Consider the following 14066-nt stretch of genomic DNA (forward strand, 5'->3'; position numbering starts at 1 on the left):
TGGAGATACCAGGGATTGAACCTGGGACCTTCTGCATGCCAAGCAGATGCTCTACCACTGAGCCACACCCCCTCTCAAAATTCATGAACGCACACGAAGCTACCTTATACTGAATCAGACCCTTGGTGCTCAAGGTCAGTGTTGTCAGACAGGCAGCAGCTCTCCAGCATCTCAGGTGGAGGTCTTTCATATCGTCTCCTGCCTGAGCAACAGCCCTTCCAGGTAGGGCCTGGAGATATTCTGGAATCATAACTGATCTCCAGACTATAGAGATCACTTCCCCTGGAAAAAACAACAACTGCTTTGGAGAATGGATTGTATGGCATTATTCCACGCTTAGGTCCCCCCCCCAAACTCTGCCCTCCCCTGGCTCCACCCCCAAATCTTTACGAATTTCACAACCCAGAGTTGGGAAGCCTTGTATCCCCTATTGGCCCACTTCCTATCACATAGGGATGAGAATAGAATGGAAAGCCTTTGCCTCTATCTTACTCCCTCACCCCCTATGTCTGCAGCTGTCTGCTTCCCTGGATGGAGAAGCAAAATTATTCTCCCATTCCCCACAGGAATTCTGGGAACCTGGGGCTGGTGGTTTCTTGCAGAGAATCTCAGGTTCCTTCGGCGCTTGGAGGCTCTGGAAGAGTTCACTGTCTGCTGGGTCTATTAGACACCTTGGAAGCCCCTGGAGGAATTCTTCTGAGCTGAAATCTGTTGGCTGTGCAGGCAGCTCAGAGGACTCTGGGACTGTGCCTCAAAGGTTGCATGGGCCCCCAAACCTGTTGACAGACTGTGGAAATTACCTATGATTTACATCTACACACTGTTGAGGATCAGAAGATTTTACTGAGCCCAGCTGAAAATGCTTTGCATGTATTTACCCATGAACGTGTAAATTGGATAGCTTTGCAAGTAGGGTTTTATCCTTGGGTGGAGGCTAGTGGGGATTCCTTTGTCTCCCACCTCCTCTTGGCATAGTCAACTCCCAGGCCAGTAGAACTGGAAAGTGGTGGTCCTTTTCCTTTGGGATTGGAAATTTGATGCTAGAAAGGCTGGGGAGGGTACATGGGGAAGTGTGAGGGAAATTAGAATTAATGCGGTTAGTGTAGGAAATTTGTTTGTATGTGCTGTACTATTGACTGGAGACTTGCAGAGTGTGGGAAATGGAGGGGGTTTGTAGGAGACCAACAATGGGCTGGAGATCCCAGTGATCAAGGGTTGTAGGTGAGAGAAGGTACTTTAAAGGAAGGAGACCCTCAAGGGGCAATCCTCTCCCCCATATTATTTAACATCTATAAGCGCCCTCTCGCCTAACTAGTCTGGAGTTTGGGGCTGGGTTGTCCCCAGTATGCTGATATTACCCAGCTATTGCTGATGGATGGCTGTCCGGATACTGCCCTGGATATTTTGGCTAGGTGTATGGAGGTTGTGGTTGGGTGATTGAAACAGAGTCAGCTGAAACAAAATCCATTGAAGACGGAGGTCCTGTGGCTGGGTCGGGGAGGTGGAAGCATGGGTGGCCAGCTACTGGCTCTTGGCAGTGCAATTAACAGCAGCTGCATCCGTCAAGAGCCTGGGGGCACTCCTTGATGCCTCCCTCTCAATGGAGACACAGGTCACCAATAAAGCCAGAGTGGTTTTTTACTAACTCTGCCAGATTAGGCTACTGGTATCTTACCTCTCGCCCCAACGTAGCCACAGTGATCCATGCAACAGTCTCCTCCAGACTGGACTACTGTAACTCACTCTATGCAGGGTGTAATGTATTTAGTTGGTGCAAGGACTATGCTGACCTCTTGAACTCTTGAACTGCTGAACTCTTGAACCTAGCTGTGCTGAACTATGTTGAGCTTGAGGCTCTGCTCCAGGCTTCATCGTCTGTTTCTCCTATTGGACAGTGGACTTTGGCCGTCCAACCATGGACTGGGGGGTGGTTGGGAACTGTATATAAGTTGGGGTGTTTTGCAGTTAAGTTAGCTCTCTCTTCCCTGTTAGCTGAATAAAGAGGTTCCTGTTGGAACTCTGTCTCCAGACCCATGTGTAACCTATGCATACATAATACATGGCTTCCCTTAAGACTGATCCGGAAACTTCAACTGGTCCAGAATGTAGCAGTGTGGGTCCTTACAGGACCCCTTGGTGAGCACACATCCAACCAGTGCTCCGCCAGGTGCACTGGATTCAGATTGAGCACTGACTCAGGTTTAAGGTTCTGGTATTAAGGCTATAAAGCCTTAAATTATCTGGGACCATCGTACCTAGTGTTGCCAAGTCCCTCTTTTCCACCAGCGGGGTTTTTTGGGGGGCGGAGCCTGAGGAGGGTAGGGTGAACTGATCTCTGTGGGTTAAAGATCAGATATAATAGCAGGAGATCTCCAGCCACCATCTGGAGGTTGGCAACCCTAGTCGTCCCTGTGAGACCGCTTCTCTCGATACACCCTTCAAAGAGCCCTTTGCTCAGCTGGACAAAATCTACTGGTTATCCCTGGCCCAAAAAGCATTTGGTTGTCCTTGACCAGTGGCTGGGCCTTCTCAGCCCTGGACCCGGCCTAGTGGAACACTACTCCCAGTAAGGTTCAGGCCCTGTGGGATCTGACACAATTCTGCAGTGCCTGTATAACTGAGCTGTTCCCCCAGGCACACGGTTGAGGATAGCAATGATTTCCACCAGGCTGGCCTCCCCTCCTCCTCCTCCTCCTCCTACCCACCGCTGTTTGTGCTTTCCTTTATCGTTTTAATTGTGGTATTGTTACCATTGTATTATTATTGCTGCTGTGTCTGAAGGTGCCAGTTTTATTTTATTTGATTATTGCTGACAATTTTGTTGAAATGCTAAGATTGTTTTAATCGTTCAGATGTTGTAAGCTGCTCTGAGCCCAACCTAGTCAGGAAAAGCAGCCCAAAAAGCCAATTAAATAAATAAATAAATCATGGGATAATGTAGCATCCACCTTTACCTCTCCTCCTCTATTTGGCAGCACCTTCAGAAAGTGCCAAAGAAAATGTCTGCCTCTGGGAATAAGACAGATCAGCAGCAAAGCATAGTGGAGAACAGATTAACAATCAAACAGGACCCCCCTGCCTATATAATGGGAAAAGCCTCCCCATATGGAGACATTGAAATCTGCATGTATAGATGATCTCTATGGCAGGAAGTTCTGCTCTTTTAGTTGGAAGATGTATTTCCATGCAATCCTAAGAACAGCTTCCTGGTAGTAAGCCTCATTGAATAGACTGGAATAGACTTCTGAGCAGACTTGGATTGCTCTCCGTGTCAGTTAGACTATCTGTTGAGCCTATTCGGCTAAATACTTACATGACAACACATTACACTGAAGCACCTGTTGGCTCATAACCAAGTTTCTTGGCCTTGTGCAGCATAGCAGTCTGAAATCCCCTGATGATGACAACATGATATAACAGAGGTGATGCAAACTTGGACAAATATACTGACAGTGTGGAGATCTCTACAAAGGGACAAAACATAAGCTGCTAACATCTCTTTCCTCCTCCATCTCTGTCAGTAACTCAGGTGGGTAGATAGGATGACATAAAATTTTCCAGGAGGCAAAAATGAACATGTCTGTGGTTTGCATCATGGTCTTAAAAAGGCTTGTCTCCACTAGGATGGTTTTGAATTGTAGACATAGACAACCGTTGAAAATTTAATCACTTAGTACTTTTAAAACTATCACCAGAACAAAAATTATGACTCCTGCTCTTTAAGCAAGGTCGGTGTGTTTCCCAGTGGTACCTATTTCCTGTTCCTCCAGTAAGCATCGCTAGATGGATATGTGTCTAGGCAAAACACATGACAGGTTGAAAGGAAATCAAGAAATATGCCGTGGCACACTAAAAGCACTTTGTAAGACAAGATCCTTCCCTGTAAACCAATACTAGAAATACCTAGTAACATACAGCTCCTAGTAAGGGTGATCCCACAACTTAACTTGTGATTTAGTTCTAATCAAACAGATTTCAGGCAGGTCTGGAGATTTGGAATAGCTCGCTATCAAGATCACTCCTGCGATCTGTTAACTCCTGGTGATCATTGTGTTTGTTTCTTTATTTAGAATCCTTGGTAGACACAGTTCCAGTGAAATGCTGCTCAGTTTGCCAGCAGGCAGATAGGAACATTACTATGGTATGCATAATGGTTTTTAAAAAGGCTTGCCTCCACTAGATATAGCCAGCGGATGCAAACTTGATCATCTAGTATTATTACAAACTCCTTTTTTCCCCTAAGGAAGCTTGCTGTGTTTTCCAGTGGGATGCAATTTCCTGTTCCTGCTTCAAACATCATTAACGCAATCTGTGTCTAGGAAAAAAGTATGACATAGCAGAAGGTAATCAAGGAAGATGCTGTAGCTTGCTGAAAGCACTTTGTAAGGCAGGGACTGATCTTCACCTGAACATAGCAGAGTAGTGGAAGTACCTACACACATAAAGCTCCTAATAAGGGTGACCCCCAGAGTTTCAGTTGTAACTTCGTATTAACCAAATTAGTTTCAGACAGGTGCAGAGATTTGGAACTATTTTCTACTAGGATCGCTCCTGCCATCTGCTGATCCCCAATTATCATCTTATTTGTTTGTGTATTTAGAATACTTATTAGACACCTTTCCAGTTCAATATGGCTCAACATGATACAGAAAAGGTTAAAAATATAAAACCATTTTAAAAACAACACAAAAATCAGACAGTATAATAATAAAAGAAAAAAAGAACAAGTTTAACACTTGGTTTTACCAGGCTTTTGCAAGCAACAGACTTTAAACCTTCTCCAGCATAAGCAAGTCCCTATTGCATGCCTTTGGTTACTCGCCAGAGTAAAGATGGACCAATTTGTACAGCAGGGCCTTGTTCCAAGATCTAATGGGTACATAGCATTGCCAGGCAGTCCCTGGCAACTGGTAAGAAGATTGTGAGGTGGCAGTGTCCCATCAGAAAAATTAAAACGAAAAATAAGACCTTGGCTACTTACTGGGAGTTCTGGCCACAGAGTTCATGCCAATTCTTAGAGCTACCTAGACGTGACAAGGGTTTCTTTAGCAATCACCAGAAACTCTATGTAAAGATTACCGTAGAGTTTCTGGTAATTGCTAGAGCTAACCTTATCACTTCCAGGTAGCTCTGGGAATAATCAGGAACCCTATGGTCAGAACTTCCCATAAGTATACAACGCCTTGTGTTTCTTTTTAATTTTTCTCCCCAGGACAATTGTGCCCTCTCCTTTGGCCCCAGTTTCCATTTGTCAATCAGCTGAGCATCAGCAGACAAGAGCTACAATTGGCTGGAGGTCTCCCACTATAACCAGGCAAATGGGAACCCTATAGATATTTTTGGGAGAAATTGTTCCCTCATGTTGTAGGAACAAAGTTATTTAAGGGTTTGTCAAAAACTCCCCTTTGAACTGGCCTCAACAATAGGACTACCAAGCCTTGCAAGCACCCCAGCAGGAGAATTTGGGAGCAGGAACAAGCTGTTTGGCATCACACCCATGCACAGTGCCATTTCCAGCATAAAACCAGAAACGATATCATCACATCACTCTCAAATTCTCCCAAAACTCTATGTTTAAACCATAGATCTTAGTTATAGCAGGAGAGCTGGCCCCTACTCAGCAACTAAATGGATGAATACAGGTAGGCCAAGATAGGAATTATCACTTCTACTTAGGGTAGGGTTGCCAGCTGTAGGTTGGGAAATGCCTGGTGATTTGGGGGGTGGAGTCTGGGGTGGGTGGGGTTTGGGGAGGGACCCCAAACAAGCAAGGTACAATGCTATAGAGTCCACCCTCCAAAGCAGCTGTTTTCTCCAGGGGAACTGATCTCTGTAGTCTGTAGGTCAATTGTAATATAAGGAGATCGCCAGGCCCTACCTGCAGGCTGGCAATCCTGAAAATAAAATGGGCACTATTGTAATGTGTATAGATCTATGGTGTGGTCTCATTTGGAATACTATGTATAGTTCTGGTAGCAGTTTCTCAAACATATTTTGCAGAGCTGGAAAAGGTGCAGCTGAACATCAAGATGAACACCAATGAGGAAAGGCTGAAGAGTATAGAACATCGTAATTTAGAAAAAACACAGCAAAGAGAACATAACAGAAGTTTAGAAAATTATACAGTCCTAGAACTCAGGGACACCCAATGAAGTTGCTCAGCAATAAATTCAGGCCACACAAAAGAGTTACTTCTTCACTCAATGAGTAATTAAATTATAGGATTAACTGACAGTGGGTGTAGAGATAACCATGAGCATAAATTGCTTTGTTTAATAAAGAATAGGTCTGTCAATAGCTAACTGACTAAAGGAAATTCAGAGAAAGTGAACCTCTGAATACCAGCGTTTGTTCTAGTTTCTGGTTTTGAATAAATTGGCTTATGATAAGGTAGTGAAAGAGATTGTAATGAAAAAATTAACAACCATTAGGATTAATTATGCTTGGTCATCTGTTGACTTTCATCCTGCTCTCTGGTCACAGTCAGTGATAATTTCTCGAATTGTTAACATGCATCCAAATAATTTCAGTTGTGCATTGCAGCTTTCTCACATGATTAGGATGTTCACTTGCATCTGTTGCCCACCACCCATGTGCTGCCACCTCCAGTTTTTAAAAGGCATATAGTTAAAGGGAAAGCAATGCTTGAGATTTTTTTAGTTGAGACTTACTATTTCGATATCTCTAAGATGCCTTAGATGCCTTCATGTCTGTATTCCCATGAATCTATGAATATTGTGATGAGTTCTTGTGATAATTTCATAAACTGACTGTGCTGGTGCAAAAAGAAGGCAATGAAATGTATCTAATGCTGGTCATTTAAAAGGTGTATCCAACTGCACAGAAAAAGAAGGGGAAGTGATTCCATACTTTATCAATGTCATTTTAATGACCTGTCCCTGGGAGAAGTGTGCCTCTTCTCTGGTAACTAAGAAGATTTAGGTTGTTATTTGCTTCTTATTACAAATGAACGACCTGTTCCTATGGTATAAGTGGCTACTACACAGGCACAAATCTGCATGGCATAGTGCTCAAGACCAATTTCAACAAAGATAATTAAGATGATACGATCAGGAGCTCACTTCTCAAGTTTGATCAGCCTCAATTAACTTGGGGATTGTCTTCAAAGTTCTCATCAAACCTAATTAGGATTTAGAAGAAGAGGAAGATTAACTCCAAAAGTAATTATTAGGGTGTAATTGACACAGGCCCTGACCTGGATAACCCAGCCTAGTCTGATCTCATCAGATCTCAGGAGCTCAGCAGTGTCATCCCTGGTTAGTATTTGGATGGGAGACCACCAAGGAATTCCAGAGTCACTGTGCAGAGGAAGGCAATGGCAAACCACTTCAGTTCATCTATTGCCTTGAAAATCCTACTGGGTCAGTATAACTTGGCTGTGACTTGACGACACTTTACACACACATACACAATTGATACAGATCCTTCATAGGGACTGACAGGAATCTCAAAAGAGCTGGCTGTGTCAGAATGAACAGATAATACTGCCATCGTCAAACTATAAGTAACTTGTCACTAAAATTGGCTTCTGAGTAACTTGTCACTAAAATTGGTGCTGAATAACAGGAAAATAGAAAATGTCACTCTGATTTTTAAAAAGGGGTCCACAGGGAATCCAGGAAATTACAGATCAGTTTTCTTGACATCTGTTCCAAATAACAGTAGAAACTGTTATTAAAGACAGAATTATTAAGCACATTAAGGAACAAAATTTGCTGAAGAAATATCAGCATGGCTTTTACAAAGGGAAGTCCTGCCTAACCAACCTCTTGGAGTTCTTACAGCAGGTTAACAAACACATGGATAAGAGCAATCCAGTAGACACCATTTACTTGGACTTCTCAAAAGCTTATGACAATTTACCTAACCAAAGACGCCTGAGTAAATTTAGCAGTCATGGGATAAGGGAGCAGATCCTCTAATGGATTAAAAATTGGTTAAATGGCAGAAAACAGAGAGTAGGAATAAATGGATATTTCTTGCAATGGAAGGAAGGGAGCAGTGAGGTCCCACAGGGATCAGTATTGGGGCTGGTTCTATTTAATTTGTCCACAAATGATTTGGAATTGGGGGGGTGCAATGTAGAAGCCAAGTTTGCAGATAATGCCAAATTATTCAGGATGGTAAAAAGCAAGACTGATTGTGAAAAATTACAGGAAGGTCTCTCTAAATCTGGTGAGTGAGCAACAACGTGGCAATTGAAGTTTAACTTTGGTAAGAGTAAGGTGATGCACATTTGAACAGAAAAAAATCTTAAAGACAAACACATGCTGATGGGCTCTGAACTGAAACTGAGATTGAAAAAAGATTTTGGGGTTGTAGGAAAGCTTGAAAATGATGACCCAGTGAAAAGGCAAACTCCATGCTAGGAATTATTAGGAATGGAATTTAAATATTTATGTATTTATTTTACAATATTTATAGTCTGACTTTCTCACTTGGACTCAAGGCAGATTACACAGAGTGAATCAGTACAATCAACAGGATGGGACATACAATAAACATTGCAATAGGATTAGGGTTATAGAACCAACCAGAAGTCTAAAAAACATGGCTTAAGCAAAGCATAAGTATTATCATGATACATTAACAGTGCATTCCTGAGCTTTCGGCACCGGGGAACAGCAGGGAGGCGCCGCTGCGGCACCTCCTAACCTATTTCCCCAGCGCCGAAAACGCCAAAAAAAGCCTTTTAAAGGCTTTTAAAATTTTAAATGGAGCTTTTTGCCCCATAGAGAAAAGCAGGTGCAGCCTTGCTCTTCTCGCCGCTGGCGTACATGGGGCGAAAGGGGATAGGAGACTGCCTAACAGCAGCTCCTCCCCCTGCTCCGCCCCAGGAACACCTCCCAGGACGCCCCCCCCCCCCGGACGCCAGCATGGGCCTTTACACTGGTGGGACGCTGGCAGAAGGCCCCATTGGCATCCCGGGGCGGCGCAGCATCCGGAGACTGGTGACCAGGCCTCCCCGCCGGCGTTGGGGCCACTAATGCCTGCATAAGTAGCCCAGACGCCGGTGCCAGGAGCCCTAACGCTGGTGCAGCGCCTTCCTGGTATCCTAAGGGCTTTTGCCCTTAAAGCTCAGGAATGCACTGTAAATCTTGCAAAATTTCATAGTAGGATCCTAGTTTTAGCAAGCTATACACTGTAGCATAGACCACAGTCCCCTAGAAATTTCCAAATAACTTTTGTGAATCATTTAGTACAGTGCAACTCTATTGTACTCTATAAAATTTCCAATATTGTAATGGCCTTGTATAAAGCTATAGTGCAGCCTTATTTGGAATACTGTGTGCATTTCTTGTCTCCATATCTCAAAAAGGATATTGTAGAGCTGGAAAAAGTACAAAGGAAGACAACCAAGGATATGGGGGTTGGAGCACCTTTCATATAATGAGGGAAGGCTTGAGACTCTGGGATTTTTCAGTCTAGAAAACAGATGGCTAAGGAGAGACATGTGAGACTGTTTCCTATGGCCTCAAACCAGGTGACTGACCATTGGCTGGTGGTCAGTTCCCCTGGGGATCCTTCTTGTCCTCACCAATCACCAGGAACAAAGTGCCAAAATCACTGCTGCCACCAGGTGTCTCTGTGCAGTCTTTTAATCCCATTCCCTTACACCTCCATGATTTCCAGCCCCTTTGTTTCTCAGCTATCTGAAGTTCCCTGGGAGGATAGCGTCCCTGGCCTCTACTGCTTTTTCAGGGGTTCTAGGGCTGGGCATTCCTCTAGTGACTGCTTGCCCACAGTCTTTAAATGCTTCTCCTTCTCCCTCACTCTGTCCAAGCTCCTTGGCTCCCTCCTCCAGCATAAGGGCTCAGCTGTCTTTTAGGACTGCAACTCAGTCTCAGCCACTTGTGCAAGTCTTGACTCCAGTTCCTGGCTCCCTCCTCGTTTGTGCCTAGCTGACTCAGTCAGGTCACTTGCTTTCCTGACTGGGTGCTGTTACGCTCCATCTGCTGCTCCATCACATCTTCTGTCTCACCTCCCTTCCTTTGCTCCCAGTTGCCTTTTAACCATTCCGTTGATCAAAGTGATCCTCATTCCCCTTCCCTTAAAGTGCTTATGGACCCCTCCACCTGGGCATGCCTTCATGAAAAGAAATCCACATTTGACTGTTGTCAGCCTGGCCAGTGCTGGGCAGTGAATATATATGGTTGCAAGGGTAACATTCACCATTTTACTTGCTCATTGTGATGTCCCTTGGTCCTTCATCCATCGCAGTGCCACGTGTTCTGTTACCAGAGTAAATAGTACCACAGGGTGGTTATTGTCCATTTCACAGCTAAGGCCTCTTAGTCTAATGTGGAGTATGCCTGCTCCCTGGGAAGCAACTTGCAACTTAGGAAGAGGACTGTATGCTCCCTGCCTTCATGCACTTGGACCACACCTTTCCCCAGACCCATACTCGAGGCATCAGTGTGCATCATAAACAGTATGGAAAAATTTGGGTATTTCTGCACAGGAGGGTTGATCAGGATCTGTGTTGTCTGTTGTACCACTTCTTGGTGTGTCAGCCTCTAAGGAAGTGGCTCCTTGACACCCTTCCTTAGAAGGTCTGACAAGGGTGCCACCAACATGGCAAAACTGAGGACAAAGCAGCTGTAATACCCCACTAGCCCTAACAGTTGCCTAACTGGTTTCTTGGTTCTTGGAATGGGCAATCGCTGTAAATCGCTCCACCTTGCTGTGCACCAGCTTGATCTCTTCCCTCCACACACACACACACACACACACACACAATGGCCCAAATACTGAATGCTGGTGCATGCTAGCATACACTTTCACACATTTTGATGCAACCCTTGCCCCTTACATAATGTTGAACACTTTCTCGAGGTGTGTCAGGTGCTCTGAATGGCTAAATACCATCATTTCACTGATGTACACTGTGGCATATTCTTGGCAAGGCCCCAAGAGTTGATCCACCAATTGTTGGAATGTTGTGGCCGCTCCATGCAACCCAAAGGGCATTGTCACAAATTGATATAAGCACCAGGGTGTCACAACATCCATCCTTTTCCATTTCTTGGGCCCTTAGTCATGTCCAGTGTGGTTAGGTATTGAGCCTCACCTAGATGCTCTAACAGCTGCAGAATTTGTATCATCAGGTAGGCATCAAATTGTGAAATCTTACTGATGCCCCTAAAGTCCAGGCATATCCGTAAAGAGCCATTTGACTTGGGAAACAGCACTATTGGTCTCCTCCAGGGGCTCACCAAGGGCTCAATTATTCCCGCCTGCAGCATTGCCTCCAATTCCTGTCATACTGGTTCCCAGGCCTTCTGGGGTAGTGGTCTCAGGGGCTCCCACACTACCTTCCCTGATTCCATGTTAACTGTGTGCATGACAACTATAGTTCTTCCTGTTCAGGCTGAGATTAGCCTGCTGTGACATTCTAGCACCTGCTCCAATTCCTGGCACTGTTGGGGTGACAGGGAATCTTGCAGGATTTCTTGCAAGTTGGTCCCCCTTCATTAAACCACAGGGGACAGGCCCACCCAGGAATCTTCCCCCTTCTGCCCCATGGCATTTGCCCTCACCAACAGCTGTGCTCACTGGTAGTTCCTTTGCCTGCCATATTGCCTGTCATATTGCTTCTTTTGCTTGTTCTAAGCCTCTGTCAAGTGCTGCTCAGTCCAATCTTGGGTTACCTGTAAGGATTGCTGCAGATCTCCAACATAGGCCTCCTCCTCCTGGGTGGCTGGTTCCATCTGTCCTTCCCTACCCTCCACCAATATGTCCATGGGTCTGCGGGGCAGTCTCCAATATACCAAGTGGAAAAGGTGGGTTTTGGGGGCACCTCTCTCATCACAAGCATGAGGCAGTCTAACATCAGGTCCCAGTTCCCCAGCTTCTCTCCCACATAGTGGCATAGCATGGTATCGTGGGTCAGCCAGCTGAGGCTTCCTTGGATGAAGAAGATCTTGCAGCAGAAGGCAGTGAAAGAGAGAAGCAGCAGCAGGCTGAGCAACTACAGGCAGAAGGGCAATTTTCATACCTAGAGCTGCCCAGCGCAGGGGACTTACCGGGGCCATAAGCTCAGCCTCAGGCAGTGTCACCAGAGAGCCCACCAGAATCGCTGGAGCAGAGGCGCAAAAGATTCAGGACACAACTACACAATCGGAGAAGGAGTGCTAAATTACAAGCCTAATGAAGGCCTCTCCTTGGAGACAGTATTGAGACTGATGAGCTTCACCAGGCAGGGAATGCTGAGACAGGGTAGCGAGCAACAGCTGGTCCACTTCAGGCCTATTTAAGCAGGCCACCGTGTCTGGCTCAGTGTGCGAATAATTTGTTGCAACCATCTTGTGTTTGCTGTGAACTCTGGCTACTCCTGAGACTCTGACCTTGGAATGAACTCTTACTTCTCCTTTTGATTATGCTTATGATACTAGCACTTTGGATCTGGAGCACTTTGGATCTGGACCTACAAACAACCCAGCATTTGACTTGGACGACTATCTGACTATGCTTCATGCCTCTGGCCCTCTGATCAGCTGCCACCCAGGACACATCATTTGGAGGGTTTGATTAAAGCATTCTGCTAAGCTATTGGTTTGTGAATAGTAAACTGAAATCCAGAGGTGCCAGACTCCCAGGGCCCTGTGCTCCTTCTGCCCTGTTTTTTTCCTGCAGGGCTGTCAGGAGTGAACTGATGCCATGAGAGCCCTGGGGGAGTTGTCTGAGCAGCCACAACATGATAGAGATTTATAAAATTATACATGGGGTAGAGAAAGTGGATAGAGGGGACTTTTTCTCCATCTCCCATAACACTAGTACTTGGGAGCACCCAATGAAATTGTTGGCAAATCAGTTCAGAACAGATTAAAGGAAATACTACTTAACTCAATGAGTAATTAATCTGTGGAATTCACTTCCAGCAGAGATTGTGATTTCCACAAGCACAGATAGCTTTAAAGAAAGATTAAGACAGATGCATGGGGGAAAAGCTCCATCAATGGCTACTAGCATTGTTGAGCAGACCTCTGAATAATAGTGCTGTGAGGCAGCAGCAGGGGAGGGCCTCATACTCTATGCTCTGTTAGTCTGGCCCTCCAAGAAAACTGGTTTGCCACTCTGTGAAACAGTGTGCTGGACTAGTTGGACCAGTAGTCTGATCCAGCAAGCTCTGCTTATGTCCTTGTGTTCTAGTCAGGTCTCACTTGAATGCTAATGATTTGCCTTCCTGTTTCAGCAGCCTTATATATCACTGTGCCATGGAAGCTTGCTGGGTGACCTTTGGCCCATGGTACACTCTCAGCCTAACCTTCCTGACAGGTTCTTGTAGGTTATCCAGGCTGTGTGACTGTGGTCTTGGTATTTTCTTTCCTGATGTTTCGCCAGCAGCTGTGGCAGGCATCTTCAGAGGAGTAACATTGAAGGACGAGACACTGTCCTTCAGTGTTACTCCTCTGAAGATGCCTGCCACAGCTGCTGGCGAAACGTCAGGAAAGAAAATACCAAGACCACGGTCACACAGCCCGGATAACCTACAAGAACCAATGAACTCTGACCGTGAAAGCCTTCGACAATACTTCCTGACAGGGTTGTTGTGAGGATAAACTGAAGGACAGAGCAATGTAAGCTACCTTGGGCCCCATTGGGAAGAAAGGGATTGAATGAAGTAAATAAATAAATACCTAGGATGCCTGTGTTAGTCACCACATCGACAGAGTCTGCCTGAGTGCCACTCATATGGAGATGTGACTTTGTGCTTATTTGTGCTATTTGTACCAATTTATGAATGTTGTTACTAATGTAGGAAAGGAAAAGGAAGAATACATAAGCTTACACTCATGCCACAAAGTGATCAAAGCCACAAATGAGTTTAGTCCCAAGAATGAAAATGCCCTGTGTGAATGACCAAAGCCAGTCTGCTATTTTATAGTTCAGGTCTGGCCAGCATTTGGATTTGTGGAGGCTATTCTGTTATTCAGATGGGATCTAAGGGACAAAAGTGAATTTTACATGTGCATGTGTGCATACACACACACACAGTGTAATCTTCTGTACAAAATTAGTACCATCTAGCACAAAATTAGTAC

The 14066-nt window shown here is 45.1% G+C and overlaps 1 non-coding gene across 1 annotated transcript; it reads right to left on the bottom strand.

The window, feature by feature from the left end:
* Positions 1-72, bottom strand: TRNAA-GGC (transfer RNA alanine (anticodon GGC)). The gene has a single exon. It is a non-coding gene; the product is annotated as a tRNA-Ala (tRNA).
* Between the last annotated feature and the right edge of the window lie 13994 nt (positions 73-14066).

The sequence above is a fragment of the Euleptes europaea genome, chromosome 2 (assembly GCF_029931775.1).
Source record: "Euleptes europaea isolate rEulEur1 chromosome 2, rEulEur1.hap1, whole genome shotgun sequence".
Lineage (NCBI taxonomy): Eukaryota > Metazoa > Chordata > Lepidosauria > Squamata > Sphaerodactylidae > Euleptes > Euleptes europaea.